Consider the following 18,682-nt stretch of genomic DNA (forward strand, 5'->3'; position numbering starts at 1 on the left):
ATTCAGGATACGCTCTCTCCTCACCACTACATCTGGGAGAGGGACGCTGGACCCCTTTGTTCAGGAACAGTTGTTACCCTACAACCATCAGGCTCCTGAACCGGTGTGGATAACCTCATCATCAACAAATCTCAACTGATTCCACAACCTACAGACTCACTTTCACAGAGTCTACCACTCTCACAGAGTCTACCACTCAATATCATAGTCGTATTTGTTTTTATTTTCACCCTTTATTATCCTTACCCATCGGTAGCTTCTCTGTCTTTGTCTTTTCCTGTGCAGTTTTTAATAAATTCTGTTGTGTGTTTTTTTTCTTTCTCAACAGGTGCAAGAAATTGAATCTCCATGAATCACGTGGTAATGTATACATGTTTTGATAATAAATTTACCTGGAACTGTCAAGAAAGGGTTGCAGGTTTGATTTGTTGGTATAAGGTGGAGAATAGTGATGAAGATTTCACAAGAACCGCAAAGATCAGCCAGAGCTGCTGGATCCAGTCCAAGGGTTGAAAAACATTTCGAGGAGCAAGACTTGACAAGATTCCACACGGTAGGCTTATTCAGAAAGTCAGAAGGCATGGGAGCCAGGGAGGTTTGGCCAGGTGGATTCAGAATTGTCTTGCCTGCAGAAGGCAGAGGGTGGTGATGGAGGGAGTACATTCAGATTGGAGGATTGTGACTAGTGGTGTCCCACAAGGGTCTGTTCTGGGACCTCTACTTTTCCTGATTTTTATTTACGACCTGGATGCGGAGGTAGAAGGGTGGGTTGGCAAGTTTGCAGATGATACAAAGGTTGGTGCTGTTGTATATAGTGTAGAGGGTTGTCAAAGATTGCAGAGAGACATTCACAGGATGCAGAAGTGGCACATGGAGTTCAACTCGGAGAAGTTTGACGTGGTACACTTTGGAAGGACAAACTCCAAGGCAGAGTGAAAAGTAAGTGGCTGGATACCTGGCTGTCTGGAGGAGCAAAGGGACCTCGGGGTAAATGTCCGCCTTCAGTTAGTCCTGACGAAGGATCTCGGCTGAAAACGTCGACTGCACCTCTTCCTAGAGATGCTGCCTGGCCTGCTGTGTTCACCAGCAACTTTTATGTGTGTTGCCTGAAAGTTGCCTCACAGGTGGATAGGGTAGTTAAGAAAGCTTATGGGGTGCTAGCTTTCACAAGTCGAGGGATAGAGTTTAAGAGTCGCGATGTAATGATGCAGCTCTATAAAGCTCTGGTTTGGCCACACTTGGAGTACTGTGTCCAGTTCTGGTCACCTCACTATAGGAAGGATGTGGAAGCATTGGAAAGGGTCCAGAGGAAATTTACCAGGATGCTGCCTGGTTTAGAGAGTATGCATTATGATCAGAGATTAAGGGAGCTAGGGCTTTACTCTTTGGAGAGAAGGAGGATGAGAGGAGACATGATAGAGGTGTACAAGATAATAAGAGGAATAGATAGAGTGGATAGCCAGCGCCTCTTCCCCAGGGCACCACTGCTCAATACAAGAGGACATTGCTTTAAGGTAAGAGGTGGGAAGTTGAAGGGGGATATTAGAGGAAGGTTTTTTACTCAGAGAGTGGTTGGTGCGTGGAATACACTGTCTGAGTCAGTGGTGGAGGCAGATACACTAGTGAAGTTTAAGAGACTACTAGACAGGTATATGGAGGAATTTAAGTTGGGGGCTAAGATTGGAGGCAGGGTTTGAGGGTCGGCACAACATTGTGGGCCGAAGGGCCTGTACTGTGCTGTACTATTCTATGTTCTAACAGTGAGCAATACAGTCGAGAAACATGCCATTAATTTCTCATTTAATGCACCACTGTACTAATGCCATCTAACAATATAATATCGCCCACTTGTCCATTTCCTGCACGTTCATGTACCTATTGAAGAGTCTCTTGATCCTCTCTGTTGTATTTGCTTCAAGTATCACCCCTGGAGGGGCATTTCATGCACCCACCACAAGGTGTCAACAAAACCTTGCCCCACATAACTCCTTTCAACTTAACCCCTCTCAGCATAAAGACATGCCACCTCGTCTGTGATATTTCAACAAAACCAATTGTCTATTCTATCTGTGACTCTGTAATCTGACAAACATTTGTTAAATTTTCCTTCAGCCTCCGCAGCTGCAGAGAAACCAACGCGAGTTTATCCATTCTCTGCTTATAATCCACGTCGGGTCTCAACAAGTGCCAGACCTGCCCATCCAGATGAGGTGACACTTTGTCTGTGAGTTTGTCGTGTCACTGACTGTATCCATTCTCCTATGTAGTGCACAGACGTGTCACTGATTACGGAACTACTTTGGCTCTATCCACCACGCCAAGTGATTCTGGGAATGATGGGAATAGGGTGCATTTTATTCACCCTATCTATACCCCTCAAAACCTATACATATCTTGAGAGCAGATGAGGGGAAAGATGAGTGATCGGGGAAGGGAAATGATGTAAGAAGCAGGGAGGAGATAGGCTTTGAGGAAAGAGAAGCAGAATAAAGGGTGTAAAGGTAGGAAGGCTGAAGGGCTAACGTGGGTGTATTTCACTGCAAGAAACATCAGGAACAAAGGTGCTGAGCTGAGAGCTTGGATACATACATGGAATTATGATAACGAGATGGCGGAGGAACTGAACATGTATTTTGCGCCAGTCTTCACTGAGGAAGGCATCAGCAGTACACCGGACACTCAAGGGAGGCAGAGAAGAGAAATGTGCGCAGTCACAATTACGACACAGAAAGTACTCAGGAAGCTGAATAGTCTGAAGGTAGATAAATCTCCCAGAGCAGATGGAATGCACCCGCGTGTTCTGAAGAAAGTAGCTGTGGAGATTGCGGAGGCATTAGCGATGATCTTTCAAAAGTCGATGTATTCTGGCATGGTTCCGGAGGACTGGAAGGTTGCAAATGTCACTCAGATGTTTAAGAAGGGGTCAAGGAAGCAAAAAGTAAATTATAGCCCTATTACCTTGACATCGGTGGTTGGGATGTTGTTGGAGTCGATTGTCCAGGATCAGGTTACAGAGTACCTAGAGGGATATGGCAAGATAGGCAGAACTCAGCATGGATTCCTTAAAGGAAAATCCTGCCTGACAAACCTATTACAATTTTTTCAGTGAGTTACAAGTCGGCTAGACAAAGAAAATGATTGGTTAAGACAAATGTAGGTCCCCTACTGACAGAAACAGGTGAATTGATTTGGGGAAAAAGGACATGGCAGACCAATTGAATAACTACTTTGGTTCGGGCTTCACTAAGGAGGATATATATAATCTTCCGGAAATAGTAGGGGACAGAGGGTCTCGTGAGATGGAGGAATTAAGGGAAACTCATGTTCGTAGGGAAGTGGTGTTAGGTAAATTGAAGGGATTAAAGGCAGATAAATCCCCAGGACCAGATGGTCTGCATCCCAGAGTGCTTAAGGAAGTAGCCCAAGAAATAGTGGATGCATTGGTGATAATTTTTCAAAACTCTTTAGATACTGGACTAGATTCTGAGGATTGGAGGGTGGCTAATGTAACCCCGCTTTTTGAAAACGGAGGGAGAGAGAAACCGGGGAATTATAGGTTAGCCTGACATCAGTGGTGGGGAAAATGCTAGAGTCAGTTATCAAAGATGTGATAACAGCACATTTGGAAAGCGGTGAAATCATCGGACAAAGTCAGCATGGATTGGTGAAAGGAAAATCTTGTCTGACGAATTTCATAGAATTTTTTGAGGATGTAAATAGTAGAGTGGATAGGGGAGAACCAGTGGATGTGGGATATTTGGATTTTCAAAAGGCTTTTGACAAGGTCCCACACAGGAGATTAGTGTGCAAACTTAAAGCACACAGTATTTGGGGTAAGGTATTGATGTGGATAGAGAATTGGTTGGCAGACAGAAAGCAAAGAGTGGAATAAATGGGACCTTTTCAGAATGGCAGGGAGTGACTAGTGGGGTAACCCAAGGCTCAGTGCTGAGACCCCAGTTGTTTACAATATAATTAATGACCTAGATGAGGGAATTAAATGCAGCATCTCCAAGTTTGCGGATGACACGAAGTTGGGCGGCAGTGTTAGCTGTGAGGAGGATGCTAAGAGGATGCAGGGTGACTTGGATAGGTTGGGTGAGAGGGCAAATGCATGGCAGATGAAATTTAATGTGGATAAATGTGAGGTTTTCCACTTTGGTGGCAAAAACAGGAAAACAGATTATTATTTGCATGGTGGCCGATTAGGAAAAGGGGAGGTGCAACGAGACCTGGGTGTCGTTATACACCAGTCATTGAAAGTGGGCATGCAGGTACAGCAGGCGGTGAAAAAGGCGAATGGTATGCTGGCATTCACAGCAAGAGGATTCGAGTACAGGAGCAGGGAGGTACTACTGCAGTTGTACAAGGCCTTTGTGAGACCACACCATGAGTATTTTGTGCAGTTTTGGTCCCCTAATCTGAGGAAAGACATTCTTGCCATAGAGGACATACAAAGAAGGTTCACCAGATTGATTCTTGGGATGGCAGGACTTTCATATGATAAAAGATTGGATCGACTAGGCTTATAGTCTCTGGAATTTAGAAGATTGAGGGGGAATCTGATTGAAGCGTATAAAATCCTAAAGTGATTGGAAAGGCTAGATGCAGGAAGATTGCTATCGAAGTTGGGGAAGTCCAGATCGAGGGGTCACAGTTTGAGGATAAAGAGGAAGCCATTTCGGATGGAGTTTAGGAAAAACTTCTTCACACAGAGAGTGGTGAATCTGTGGAATTCTCTGACACAGGAAACAGTTGAGGCCAGTTCGTTGGCTTTTTTAAGAGGGAGTTAGATCTGGCTCTTGTGGCTAAAGAGATCGGGGGTACGGAGGGAAGGCTGCTATCGGGTTCTGAGTTGGATGATCAGCCATGACCATACTGAATGAAGTTGCAGGCTCGAAGGGTCGAACGGCCTGCTCCTGCACCTATTTTCTATATTTCTTTATATTTCTACAAGGGAGATGCAGTGGATGTTGTATATTTGGGTTTTCAGAAGGCCTTGGATAAGGTGCCACACATGAGTCTACTGAACAAGATAAGAGCCCATGGAATGACGGTAAAGTTACACACGTGGATAGGGCGTTGGCTGATTGGCAGGAAACAGAGAGTGGGAATAAAGGGATCCTATTCTGGTTGGCTGCCGGTTACCAGTGGTGTCCCACAGGGGTCCGTGTTGTGGCCGCTTCTTTTTACATTGTACATCAACGATTTGGATTATGGAATAGATGGTTTTGTGGCTAATCTTGCTGATTATATGAACATAGTTTGAAGGGCCGGTAGTGCTGAGGAAATGGAGAGTCTGCAGAGAGACTGGATAGATTGGAAGAATGGGCAAAGAAGTGGCAAATGAAATACAATGTTGGAAAGTGTGTGGTGATGCACATTGGCAGAAGAAATAAACAGGCAGACTATTATTTAAATGGGGAGAGAATTCAAAGTACTGAGATGTAACCGGACTTGGGAGTCCTCATACAGGATACCTTTCAGGTTAACCTCCAGGTTGAGTCGGTGGTGAAGAAGGCAAATGCAATGTTGGCATTCATTTCTAGAGGAATAGAGTATAGGAGCAGGGATGTGATGTTGAGGCTCTATAAGGCGCTGGTGAGACCTCACTTGGGTTACTGTGGGCTGTTTTGGTCTCCTTATTTAAGAAAGGATGTGCTGACGTTGGAGAGGGCAGAGAGAAGATTCACTAGAATGATTCCGGGAATGAGAGGGTTAACATATGAGGAAAGTTTTCCGCTCTTGGACTGTACTCCTTGGAGTTTAGAAGATTGAGGGGAGACTGCATAGAAACATTTTGAATGTTGAAAGGCATGGACAGAATGGATGTGGTGAAGTTGTTTCCATGATGGGGGAGTCTGGTACGAGAGGGCATGACTTAAGCGTTGAAGAGCGCCCATTCAGAACAGAAATGCGAAGAAATTTTTTTAGCCAGATGGTGATGAATCTATGGAATTTGTTGCCACGGGCAGACAGTGGAGGCCAAGTCATTGGCTGTATTTAAGGCAGAGATTGATTGGTATTCGAGTAGCCAGGGCATCAAAGGTTATGGTGAGAAGGCAGGGGAGAGGGACTAAATGGGAGAATGGATCAGCTCATGATAAAATGGCGGAGCAGACTCGATGAGCCGAATGGCAAACTTCTGCTCCTTTGGCTTATGGTCTTATGGTGTTATGATGTAATGGCCATTACAGAGACTCGGCTGGCACCAGGGCAGGAAAGGATTCTCAATATTCCTGGACTTCAGTGCTTTAAAAGGGATAGATGGTGGGCGTAAAAGGGGAGGAGGGATGGCATTACTGGTCAGGGATACTATTACAGCTACAGAAAGGGTGGGTAATGTAGCAGGATCCTCTTTTGAGTCAGTATGGGTGGAAGTCAGGAACAGGCAGGAGCAGTTAATCTATTGGGAGTATTCTATAGTCCCCCTGGTAGCAGCAGAGATACTGAGGAGCAGATTGGGAGGCAGATTTTGGACCTCCTCTGAGAGTGTCCATGGTTTTGACAGCAAGGCCCTGTTATGGTCTAATGGCAGTATCCTGGGTTGGGCTTCCTGCTGTCATCTGCTCTGCCTCCCAGAAGCTTACAGGATTCCCAAGACCGTAATCTATGTTTCCGAGCTGCCTCTGACATTCCCTAGTCTTTGACCTATGATGTTCTCAATAAGTTTCCGAGGAATACTTCGACATCCTTGAGGATTTCAGTGAAGAGATGGAAAACACACGCACCACCCCATCGGCTCTACAGTTGTGCCATAGTTATTTCAGGATCCTGTCCACACGAGGGAGACTTTATTCCCTCCCAGGACCTGAAATGCTGGTCAAGGACAAATGTATTCAAGAGGGTCTTGCCTCACAGTCAATTAGATCCTGCACTTCCCCAGCAGGAGAGGGTTCTGTTTGTGATTCACATGGGCCACTGCCACAGGAAAGCAGCATCTATCATCAAGGATGCCCAGCATCCAGGATACGCTCTCTCCTCACCACTACATCAGGGAGAGGGACGCTGGACCCCTTTGTTCAGGAACAGTTGTTTCCCTACAACCATCAGGCTCCTGAACCGGTGTGGATAACCTCATTCATCAACAAATCTCAACTGATTCCACAACCTACAGACTCACTTTCACAGAGTCTACAACTCAATATCATAGTCGTATTTTTTTTTATTTTCACCCTTTATTATCCTTGCCCATCGGTAGCTTCTCTGTCTTTGTCTTTTCCTGTGCAGTTTTTAATAAATTCTATTGTGTGTTTTTTTTCCTTCTCAACAGGTGCAAGAAATTGAATCTCCATGAATCACGTGGTAATGTATACATGTTTTGATAATAAATTTACCTGGAACTGTCAAGAAAGTGTTTTCAGTTTGATTTGTTGGTATAAGGTGGAGAATAGTGATGAAGATTTCACAAGAACTGGTAAGATCAGCCATTGCTGCTGGATCCAGTCCAAGGGTTGAAAAACATACCGAGGAACAAGATTGGACAAGGTTCCACACGGTAGGCTTATTCAGAAAGTCAGAAGGCATGGGAGCCAGGGAGGTTTGGCCAGGTGGATTCAGAATTGGCTTGCCTGCAGAAGGCAGAGGGTGGTGGTGGAGGGAGTACATTCAGATTGTAGGATTGTGACTAGTGGTGTCCCACAAGGGTCTGTTCTGGGACCTCTACTTTTCGTGATTTTTATTTACGACCTGGATGCGGAGGTAGAAGGGCGGGTTGGCAAGTTTGCAGATGATACAAAGGTTGGTGCTGTTGTGGATAGTGTAGAGGATTGTCAAAGATTGCAGAGAGACAGTGACAGGATGCAGAAGTGGGCTGAGAAGTGGCAGATGGAGTTCAACTCGGAGAAGTGTGAGGTGATACATTTTGGAAGGACAAACTCCAAGGCAGAGTACAAAGTAAATGGCAGAAAACATGGTTGAGTGGAGGAACAGAGGGACCTCGGGGTAAATGTCCGCCTTCAGTTAGTCCTGACGAAGGGTCTCGGCCTGAAATGTCGACTGCACCTCTTCCAAGAGATGCTGCCTGGCCTGCTGCGTTCACCAGCAACTTTTATGTGTGTTGCCTGAAAGTTGCCTCACAGGTGGATAGGGTAGTTAAGAAAGCTTATGGGGTGCTAGCTTTCACAAGTCGAGGGATAGAGTTTCAGAGTCGCGATGTAATGATGCAGCTCTATAAAACTCTGGTTTGGCCACACTTGGAGTACTGTGTCCAGTTCTGGTCGCCTCACTATAGGAAGGATGTGGAAGCATTGGAAAGGATACAGAGGAGATTTACTAGGATGCTGCCTGGTTTAGAGATTATGCATTATGATCAGAGATTAAGGGAGCTGGGGCTTTACTCTCTGGAGAGAAGGAGGATGAGAGGAGACATGATAGAGGTGTACAAGATAATAAGAGGAATAGATAGAGTGGATAGCCAGCGCCTCTTCCCCAGGACACCACTGCTCAATACAAGAGGACATGGCTTTAAGGTAAGGGGTGGGATGTTGAAGGGGGATATTAAAGTAAGGTTTTTTACTCAGGGAGTGGTTGGTGCGTGGAATACACTGCCTGAGTCAGTGGTGGGTAATGTAGCAGGATCCTCTTTTGAGTCAGTATGGGTGGAAGTCAGGAACAGGAAGGGAGCAGTTAATCTATTGGGTGTATTCTATAGTCCCCCTGGTAGCAGCAGAGATACTGAGGTGCAGATTGGGAGGCAGATTTTGGACCTCCTCTGAGAGTGTCCATTGTTTTGACAGCAAGGCCCTGTTATGGTCTAATGGCAGTATCCTGGGCTGGGCTTCCTGCTGTCATCTGCTCTGCCTCCCAGAAGCTTACAGGATTCCCAAGACCGTAGTCTATGTTTCCGAGCTGCCTCTGACATTCCCAAGTCTTTGACCTATGATGTTCTGAGGAAGTTTCCAAGGAATACTCCGACCGCCTTGAGGTTTTCACTGAAGAGATGGAAAACACACGCACCACCCCATCGGCTCTACAGTTGTGCCATAGTTATTTCAGGATTCTGTCCACATGAGGGAGACTTTTTTCCCTCCCAGGACCTGAAATGCTGGTCAAGGACAAATGTATTCAAGAGGGTCTTGCCTCACAGTCTATTAGATCCTGCACTTCCCCAGCAGGAGAGGGTTCTGTTTGTGATTCACATGGGCCACTACCACAGGAAAGCAGCATCTATCATCAAGGACGTCCAGCATTCAGGATACGCTCTCTCCTCACCACTACATCTGGGAGAGGGACGTACTGGACCCCTTTGTTCAGGAACAGTTGTTACCCTACAACCATCAGGCTCCTGAACCGGTGTGGATAACCTCATTCATCAACAAATCTCAACTGATTCCACTACCTACAGACTCACTTTCACAGAGTCTACAACTCAATATCATAGTCGTATTTTTTTTTATTTTCACCCTTTATTACCCTTGCCCATCGGTAGCTTCTCTGTCTTTGTCTTTTCCTGTGCAGTTTTTAATAAGTTCTGTTGTGTGTTTTTTTTCCTTCTCAACAGGTGCAAGAAATTGAATCTCCATGAATCACGTGGTAATGTATACATGTTTTGATAGTAAATTTACCTGAAACTGTCAAGAAAGGGTTGTAGGTTTGATTTGTTGGTATCAGGTGGAGAATAGTGATGAAGATTTCACAAGAACTGGTAAGATCAGCCAGAGCTGCTGGATCCAGTCCAAGGGTTGAAAAACATTCCGAGGAACAAGATTGGACAAGGTTCCACACGGTAGGCTTATTCAGAAAGTCAGAAGGCATGGGAGCCAGGGAGGTTTGGCCAGGTGGATTCAGAATTGTCTTGCCTGCAGAAGGCAGAGGGTGGTGGTGGAGGGAGTACATTCAGATTGGAGGATTGTGACTAGTGGTGTCCCACAAGGGTCTGTTCTGGGACCTCTACTTTTCGTGATTTTTATTTACGACCTGGATGCGGAGGTAGAAGGGTGGGTTGGCAAGTTTGCAGATGATACAAAGGTTGGTGCTGTTGTAGATAGTGTAGAGGGTTGTCAAAGATTGCAGAGAGACATTGACAGGATGCAGAAGTGGGCTGAGAAGTGGCAGATGGAGTTCAACTCGGAGAAGTTTGATGTGGTACACTTTGGAAGGACAAACTCCAAGGCAGAGTAAAAAGTAAGTGGCTGGATACCTGGTTGTCTGGAGGAGCAGAGGGACCTCGGGGTAAATGTCCACGTTCAGTTAGTCCTGACGAAGGGGCTCGGCCTGAAATGTCGACTGCACCTCTTCCTAGAGATGCTGCCTGGCCTGCTGTGTTCACCAGCAACTTTTATGTATGTTGCCTGAAAGTTGCCTCACAGGTGGATAGGATAGTTAAGAAAGCTTATGGGGTGCTAGCTTTCACATGTCGAGGGATAGAGTTTGAGAGTCGCGATGTAATGATGCAGCTCTGTAAAACTCTGGTTCGGCCACACTTGGAGTACTGTGTACAGTTCTGGTCACCTCACTATAGGAAGGATGTGGAAGCATTGGAAAGGGTCCAGAGGAAATTTACCAGGATGCTGCCTGGTTTAGAAAGTATGCATTATGATCAGAGATTATGGGAGCTAGGGCTTTACTCATTGGAGAGAAGGAGGATGAGAGGAGACATGATAGAGGTGTACAAGATAATAAGAGGAATAGATAGAGTGTATAGACAGCACCTCTTCCCCAGGGCACCACTGCTCAATACAAGAGGACATTGCTTTAAGGTAAGGGGTGGGAAGTTGAAGGGGGATATTAGAGGAAGGTTTTTTACTCAGAGAGTGGTTGGTGCGTGGAATGAACTGCCTGAGTCAGTGGTGGAGGCAGATACAATAGTGAAGTTTAAGAGACTACTAGACAGGTATATGGAGGAACTTAAGTTGGGGGCTAAGATTGGAGGCAGGGTTTGAGGGTCGGCACAACATTGTGGGCCGAAGGGCCTGTACTGTGCTGTACTATTCTATGTTCTATGTTCTATGAAATTGGAACAGTGAGCAATACAGTCGAGAAACATGCCATTAATTTCTCATTTAATGCACCACTGAACTAATGCCATCTAACAATATAATATCCCCACTTGTCCATTTCCTGCACATTCATGTACCTATTGAAGAGTCCCTTGATCCTCTCTGTTGTATTTGCTTCAAGTATCACCCCTGGAGGGGCATTTCATGCACCCACCACAAGGTGTCAACAAAACCTTGCCCCACATATCTCCTTTCAACTTAACCCCTCTCAGCATAAAGACATGCCACCTCGTCTGTGATATTTCAACAAAACCAATTGTCTATTCTATCTGTGACTCTGTAATCTGACAAACATTTGTTAAATTTTCCTTCAGCCTCCGCAGCTGCAGAGAAAACAACGCGAGTTTATCCATTCTCTGCTTATAATCCACGTCGGGTCTCAACAAGTGGCAGACCTGCCCATCCAGATGAGGTGACACTTTGCCTGTGAGTTTGTCGTGTCACCGACTGTATCCATTCTCTTATGTAGTGCACAGACGTGTCACTGATTACGGAACTACTTTGGCTCTATCCACCACGCCAAGTGATTCTGGGAATGATGGGAATAGGGTGCATTTTATTCACCCTATCTATTCCCCTCAAAACCTATACACATCTTGAGAGCAGATGAAGGGAAAGATGAGTGATCGGGGAAGGGGAATGAAGTAAGAAGCTGGGAGGTGGTAGGCTTTGAGGAAAGAGAAGCAGAATAAAGGGTGTAAAGGTAGGAAGGCTGAAGGGCTAACGTGGGTGTATTTCACTGCAAGAAACATCAGGAACAAAGGTGCTGAGCTGAGAGCTTGGATACATACATGGAATTATGATAAGGAGATGGCGGAGGAACTCAATGTGTATTTTGCGTCAGTCTTCACTGAGGAAGGCATCAACAGTATACCGGACACTCAAGGGAGGCAGGGAAGAGAAATGTGCACTATCACAATTACGACACAGAAAGTACTCAGGAAGCTGAATAGTCTAAAGGTAGATAAATCTCCCGGAGCAGATGGAATGCACCCGCGTGTTCTGAAGAGAGTAGCTGTGGAGATTGCGGAGGCATTAGCGATGATCTTTCAAAAGTCGATAGATTCTGGCATGGTTCCGGAGGACTGGAAGGTTGCAAATGTCACTCAGATGTTTAAGAAGGGAGCAAGGAAGCAAAAAGGAAATTATAGACCTATTAGCTTGTCATCGGTGGTTGGGATGTTGTTGGAGTCGATTGTCAAGGATCAGGTTACAGAGTACCTAGAGGGATATGGCAAGATAGGCAGAACTCAGCATGGATTCCTTAAAGGAAAATCCTGGCTGACAAACCTATTACAATTTTTTGAGTGAATTACAAGTCGGCTAGGCAAAGAAAATGATTGGTTAAGACAAGTGTAGGTCCCCTACTGACAGAAACAGGTGAATTGATTATGGGGAAAAAGGACATGGCAGACCAGTTGAATAACTACTTTGGTTCGGTCTTCACTAAGGAGGATATATATAATCTTCCGGAAATAGTAGGGGACAGAGGGTCTCGTGAGATGGAGGAATTAAGGGAGACTCATGTTCGTAGGGAAGTGGTGTTAGGTAAATTGAAGGGATTAAAGGCAGATAAATCCCCAGGGCCAGATGGTCTGCATCCCAGAGTGCTTAAGGAAGTAGCCCAAGAAATAGTGGATGCATTGGTGATAATTTTTCAAAACTCTTTAGATACTGGACTAGATTCTGAGGATTGGAGGGTGGCTAATGTAACCCCGCTTTTTGAAAACGGAGGGAGAGAGAAACCAGGGAATTATAGGTTAGCCTGACATCGGTGGTGGGGAAAATGCTGGAGTCACTTATAAATGATGTGATAACAGCACATTTGGAAGGCGGTGAAATCATCGGACAAAGTCAACATGGATTGGTGAAAGGAAAATCTTGTCTGACGAATTTCATAGAATTTTTTGAGGATGTAAATAGTAGAGTGGATAGGGGAGAACCAGTGGATTTGGGATATTTGGATTTTCAAAAGGCTTTTGACAGGGTCCCACACAGGAGATTAGTGGGCAAACTTAAAGCACACAGTATTTGGGGTAAGGTATTGATGTGGGTAGAGAATTGGTTGGCAGACAGAAAGCAAAGAGTGGAATAAATGGGACCTTTTCAGAATGGCAGGGAGTGACTAGTGGGGTAACCCAAGGCTCAGTGCTGAGACCCCAGTTGTTTACAATATAATTAATGACCTATATGAGGGAATTAAATGCAGCATCTCCAAGTTTGCGGATGACACAAAGTTGGGCGGCAGTGTTAGCTGTGAGGAGGATGCTAAGAGGATGCAGGGTGACTTGGATAGGTTAGGTGAGTGGGCAAATTCATGGCAGATGCAATTTAATGTGGATAAATGTGAGGTTTTCCACTTTGGTGGTAAAAACAGGAAAACAGATTATTATTTGAATGGTGGCCGATTAGGAAAAGGGGAGGTGAAACGAGACCTGGGTGTCATTATACACCAGTCATTGAAAGTGGGCATGCAGGTACAGCAGGCGGTGAAAAAGGCAAATGGTATGCTGGCATTCACAGCAAGAGGATTCGAGTACAGGAGCAGGGAGGTACTATTGCAGTTGTACAAGGCCTTTGTGAGACCACACCATGAGTATTTTGTGCAGTTTTGGTCCCCTAATCTGAGGAAAGACATTGCCATAGAGGACATACAAAGAAGGTTCACCAGATTGATTCTTGGGATTGCAGGACTTTCATATGATAAAAGACTGGATCGACTAGGCTTATAGTCTCTGGAATTTAGAAGATTGAGGGGGGATCTGATTGAAGCATATAAAATCCTAAAGGGATTGGAAAGGCTAGATGCAGGAAGATTGCTCTGGAAGTTGGGGAAGTCCAGATCGAGGGGTGTCCCACAGGGGTCCGTGTTGGGGCCGCTTCTTTTTACATTGTACATCAACGATTTGGATTATGGAATAGATGGCTTTGTGGCTAATCTTGCTGATGATACGAACATAGTTGGAAGGGCCAGTAGTGCAGAGGAAACGGAGAGTCTGCAGAGAGACTTGGATAGATTGGAAGAATGGGCAAAGAAGTGGCAAATGAAATACGATGTTGGAAAGTGTATGGTGATGCACGTTGGCAGAAGAAATAAACAGCAGACTATTATTTAAATGGGGAAAGAATTCAAAGTTCTGAGATGCAACAGGACTTGGGAGTCCTCATACAGGATACCTTTCAGGTTAACCTCCAGGTTGAGTCGGTGGTGAAGAAGGCGAATGCAATGTTGGCATTCATTTCTAGAGGAATAGAGTAGAGGAGCAGGGATGTGATGTTGAGGCTCTATAAGGCGCTGGTGAGACCTCACTTGGAGTACTGTGGGCTGTTTTGGTCTCCTTATTTAAGAAAGGATGTGCTGACGTCGGAGAGGGTACAGAGAAGATTCACTAGAATGATTCCGGGAATGAGAGCGTTAACATATGAGGAACGTTTTTCCGCTCTTGGACTGTACTCCTTGGAGTTTAGAAGATTGAGGGGAGACTGCATAGAAACATTTTGAATGTTGAAAGGCATGGACAGAATGGATGTGGTGAAGTTGTTTCCATGATGGGGGAGTCTGGTACGAGAGGGCATGACTTAAGCGTTCAGAACAGAAATGCGAAGAAATTTGTTTAGTCAGAGGGTGGCGAATCTGTGGAATTTGTTGCCACGGGCAGACAGTGGAGGCCAAGTCATTGGGTGTATTTAAGGCAGAGATTGATACGTATCTGAGTAGCCAGGGCATTACAGGTTATGGTGAGAAGGCGGGGAGAGGGACTAAATGGGAGAATGGATCAGCTCATGATAAACTGGCGGAGCAGACTCGATGAGCCGAATGGCAAACTTCTGCTCCTTTGGCTTATGGTCTTATGGTCTTATGATGTAATGGCCAATACAGAGACTCGGCTGGCACCAGGGCAGGAAAGGATTCTCAATATTCCTGGACTTCAGAGCTTTAAAAGGGATAGATGGTGGGCGTAAAAGGGGAGGAGGGATGGCATTACCGGTCAGGGATACTATTACAGCTACAGAAAGGGTGGGTAATGTAGCAGGATCCTCTTTCGAGACAGTATGGGTGGAAGTCAGGAACAGGAAGGGAGCAGTTAATCTATTGGGAGTATTCTATAGTCCCCCTGGTAGCAGCAGAGATACTGAGGAGCAGATTGGGAGGCAGATTTTGGACCTCCTCTTAGAGTGTCCATGGTTTTGACAGCAAGGCCCTGTTATGGTCTAATGGCAGTATCCTGGGCTGGGCTTCCTGCTGTTATCTGCTCTGCCTCCCAGAAGCTTACAGAATTCCCAAGATCGTAGTCTATGTTTCCGAGCTGCCTCTGACATTCCCAAGTCTTTGACCTAAGATGTTCTGAGGAAGTTTCCAAGGAATACTTCGAGCTCCTTGAGGTTTTCAGTGAAGAGTGGAAAACACACGCACCACCCCATCGGCTCTACAGTTGTGCCATAGTTATTTCAGGATCCTGTCCACATGAGGGAGACTTTATTCCCTCCCAGGACCTGAAATGCTGGTCAAGGACAAATGTATTCAAGAGGGTCTTGCCTCACAGTCTATTAGATCCTGCACTTCCCCAGCAGGAGTGGGTTCTGTTTGTGATTCGCATGGGCCACTGCCACAGGAAAACAGCATCTATCATCAAGGACGCCCAGCATTCAGGATACGCTCTCTCCTCACCACTACATCTGGGAGAGGGACACTGGACCCCTTTGTTCAGGAACATTTGTTACCCTACAACCATCAGGCTCCTGAACCGGTGTGGATAACCTCATTCATCAACAAATCTCAACTGATTCCACAACCTACAGACTCACTGTCACAGAGTCTAAAACTCAATATCATAGTCGTATTTTTTTGTTATTTTCACCCTTTATTATCGTTACCCATCGGTAGCTTCTCTGTCTTTGTCTTTTCCTTTGCAGTTTTGAATAAATTCTATTGTGTGTTTTTTTTCCTTCTCAACAGGTGCAAGAAATTGAATCTCCAAGAATCACGTGGTAATGTATACATGTTTTGATAATAAATTTACCTGGAACTGTCAAGAAAGTGTTTTCAGTTTGATTTGTTGGTATAAGGTGGAGAATAGTGATGAAGATTTCACAAGAGCTGGTAAGATCAGCCAGAGCTGCTGGATCCAGTCCAAGGGTTGAAAAACATTCCAACGAACAAGATTGGACAAGAATCCACACGGTAGGCTTATTCAGAAAGTCAGAAGGCATGGGAGCCAGGGAGGTTTGGCCAGGTGGATTCAGAATTGTCTTGCCTGCAGAAGGCAGAGGGTGGTGGTGGAGGGAGTACATTCAGATTGGAGGATTGTGACTAGTGGTGTCCCACAAGGGTCTGTTCTGGGACTTCTACTTTTCGTGATTTTTATTTACGACCTGGATGCGGAGGTAGAAGGGTGGTTTGGCAAGTTTGCAGATGATACAAAGGTTGGTGCTGTTGTAGATAGTGTAGAGGGTTCTCAAAGATTGCAGAGAGACAGGGACAGGATGCAGAAGTGGGCTGAGAAGTGGCAGATGGAGTTCAACCCGGAGAAGTTTGACGTGGTACACTTTGGAAGGACAAACTCCAAGGCAGAGTACAAAGTAAGTGGCTGGATAGCTGGTTGTCTGGAGGAGCAGAGGGACCTGGGGGTAAATGTCCGCCTTCAGTTAGTCCTGACGAAGGGTCTCGGCCTGAAATGTCGACTGCACCTCTTCCTAGAGATGCTGCCTGGCCTGCTGCGTTCACCAGCAACTTTTATGTGTGTTGCCTGAAAGTTGCCTCACAGGTGGATAGGGTAGTTAAGAAAGCTTATGGGGTGCTAGCTTTCACAAGTCGAGGGATAGAGTTTAAGAGTCGCGATGTAATGATGCAGCTCTATAAAACTCTGGTTTGGCCACACTTGGAGTACTGTGTCCAGTTCTGGTCACCTCACTATAGGAAGGATGTGGAAGCATTGGAAAGGGTCCAGAGGAGATTTACCAGGATGCTGCCTGGTTAAGAGAGTATGCATTATGGTCAGAGATTAAGGGAGCTAGGGTTTTACTCGTTGGAGAGAAAGAGGATGAGAGGAGACATGATAGAGGTGTACAAGATAATAAGAGGAATAGATAGAGTGGATAGCCAGCGCCTCTTCCCCAGGACACCACTGCTCAATACAAGAGGACATGGCTTTAAGGTAAGAGGTGGGAAGTTGAAGGGGGATATTAGAGGAAGGTTTTTTTACTCAGAGAGTGGTTGGTGCGTGGAATGCACTGCCTGAGTCAGTGGTGGAGGCAGATACACTAGTGAAGTTTAAGAGACTACTAGACAGGTATATGGAGGAATTTAAGTTGGGGGCTAAGATTGGAGGCAGGGTTTGAGGGTCAGCACAACATTGTGGGCCGAAGGGCCTGTACTGTGCTGTACTATTCTATGTTCTATGTTCTATGAACTTGGAACAGTGAACAAAACATTTGAGAAACATGCCATTAATTTCTCATTTAATGCCCCACTGAACTAATGCCATCTGACAATATAATATCCCCACTTGTCCATTTCCTGCACGTTCATGTACCTATTGAAGAGTCTCTTGATCCTCTCTGTTGTATTTGCTTCAAGTATCACCCCTGGAGGGGCATTTCATGCACCCACCACAAGGTGTCAACAAAACCTTGCCCCACATATCTCCTTTCAACTTAACCCCTCTCAGCATAAAGGCATGCCACCTCGTCTGTGATATTTCAATCCTGGGACAACAAACCAATTGCCTATGCTATCTGTGACACTGTAATCTGACAAACATTTGTTAAATTTTCCTTCAGCCTCCGCAGCTGCAGAGAAAACAACGCGAGTTTATCCATTCTCTGTTTATAATCCACGTCGGGTCTCAACATGTGCCAGACCTGCCCATCCAGATGAGGTGACACTTTGTCTGTGAGTTTGTCGTGTCACTGACTGTATCCATTCTCTTATGTAGTGCACAGACGTGTCACTGATTACGGAACTACTTTGGCTCTATCCACCAGGCCAAGTGATTCTGGGAATGATGGGAATAGGGTGCATTTTATTCACCCTATCTATTCCCCTCAAAACCTATACACATCTTGAGAGCAGATGAGGGGTAAGGTGAGTGATCGGGAAGGGAAATGAAGTAAGAAGCTGGGAGGTGATAGGCTTTGAGGAAAGAGAAGCAGAATAAAGGGTGTAAAGGTAGGAAGGCTGAAGGGCTAACGTGGGTGTATTTCACTGCAAGAAAATCAGGAACAAAGGTGCTGAGCTGAGAGCTTGGATACATACATGGAATTATGATAAGGAGATGGCGGAGGAACTGAACGTGTATTTTGCGTCAGTCTTCACTGAGGAAGGCATCACCAGTATACCGGACACTCAAGGGAGGCAGGGAAGAGAAATGTGCACTATCACAATTACGACACAGAAAGTACTCAGGAAGCTGAATAGTCTAAAGGTAGATAAATCTCCCGGAGCAGATGGAATGCACCCGCGTGTTCTGAAGAGAGTAGCTGTGGAGATTGCGGAGGCATTAGCGATGATCTTTCAAAAGTCGATAGATTCTGGCATGGTTCTGGAGGACTGGAAGGTTGCAAATGTCACTCAGATGTTTAAGAAGGGAGCAAGGAAGCAAAAAGGAAATTATAGACCTATTAGCTCGACATCGGTGGTTGGGATGTTGTTGGAGTCGATTGTCAAGGATCAGGTTACAGAG

General features: G+C 45.5%; 1 long non-coding RNA gene across 1 annotated transcript; it reads left to right on the top strand.

Annotated features, from left to right (window-relative positions):
• Nucleotides 1–9,501: 9,501 nt before the first annotated feature.
• Nucleotides 9,502–17,868, top strand: LOC140192476 (uncharacterized). The gene is made up of 3 exons (XR_011884292.1): nucleotides 9,502–9,534; nucleotides 15,958–15,989; nucleotides 17,781–17,868. It is a non-coding gene; the product is annotated as an uncharacterized lncRNA (long non-coding RNA).
• The last annotated feature ends 814 nt before the right edge of the window (nucleotides 17,869–18,682 follow it).

Source organism: Mobula birostris, unplaced genomic scaffold (assembly GCF_030028105.1).
Source record: "Mobula birostris isolate sMobBir1 unplaced genomic scaffold, sMobBir1.hap1 scaffold_1482, whole genome shotgun sequence".
NCBI lineage: Eukaryota > Metazoa > Chordata > Chondrichthyes > Myliobatiformes > Myliobatidae > Mobula > Mobula birostris.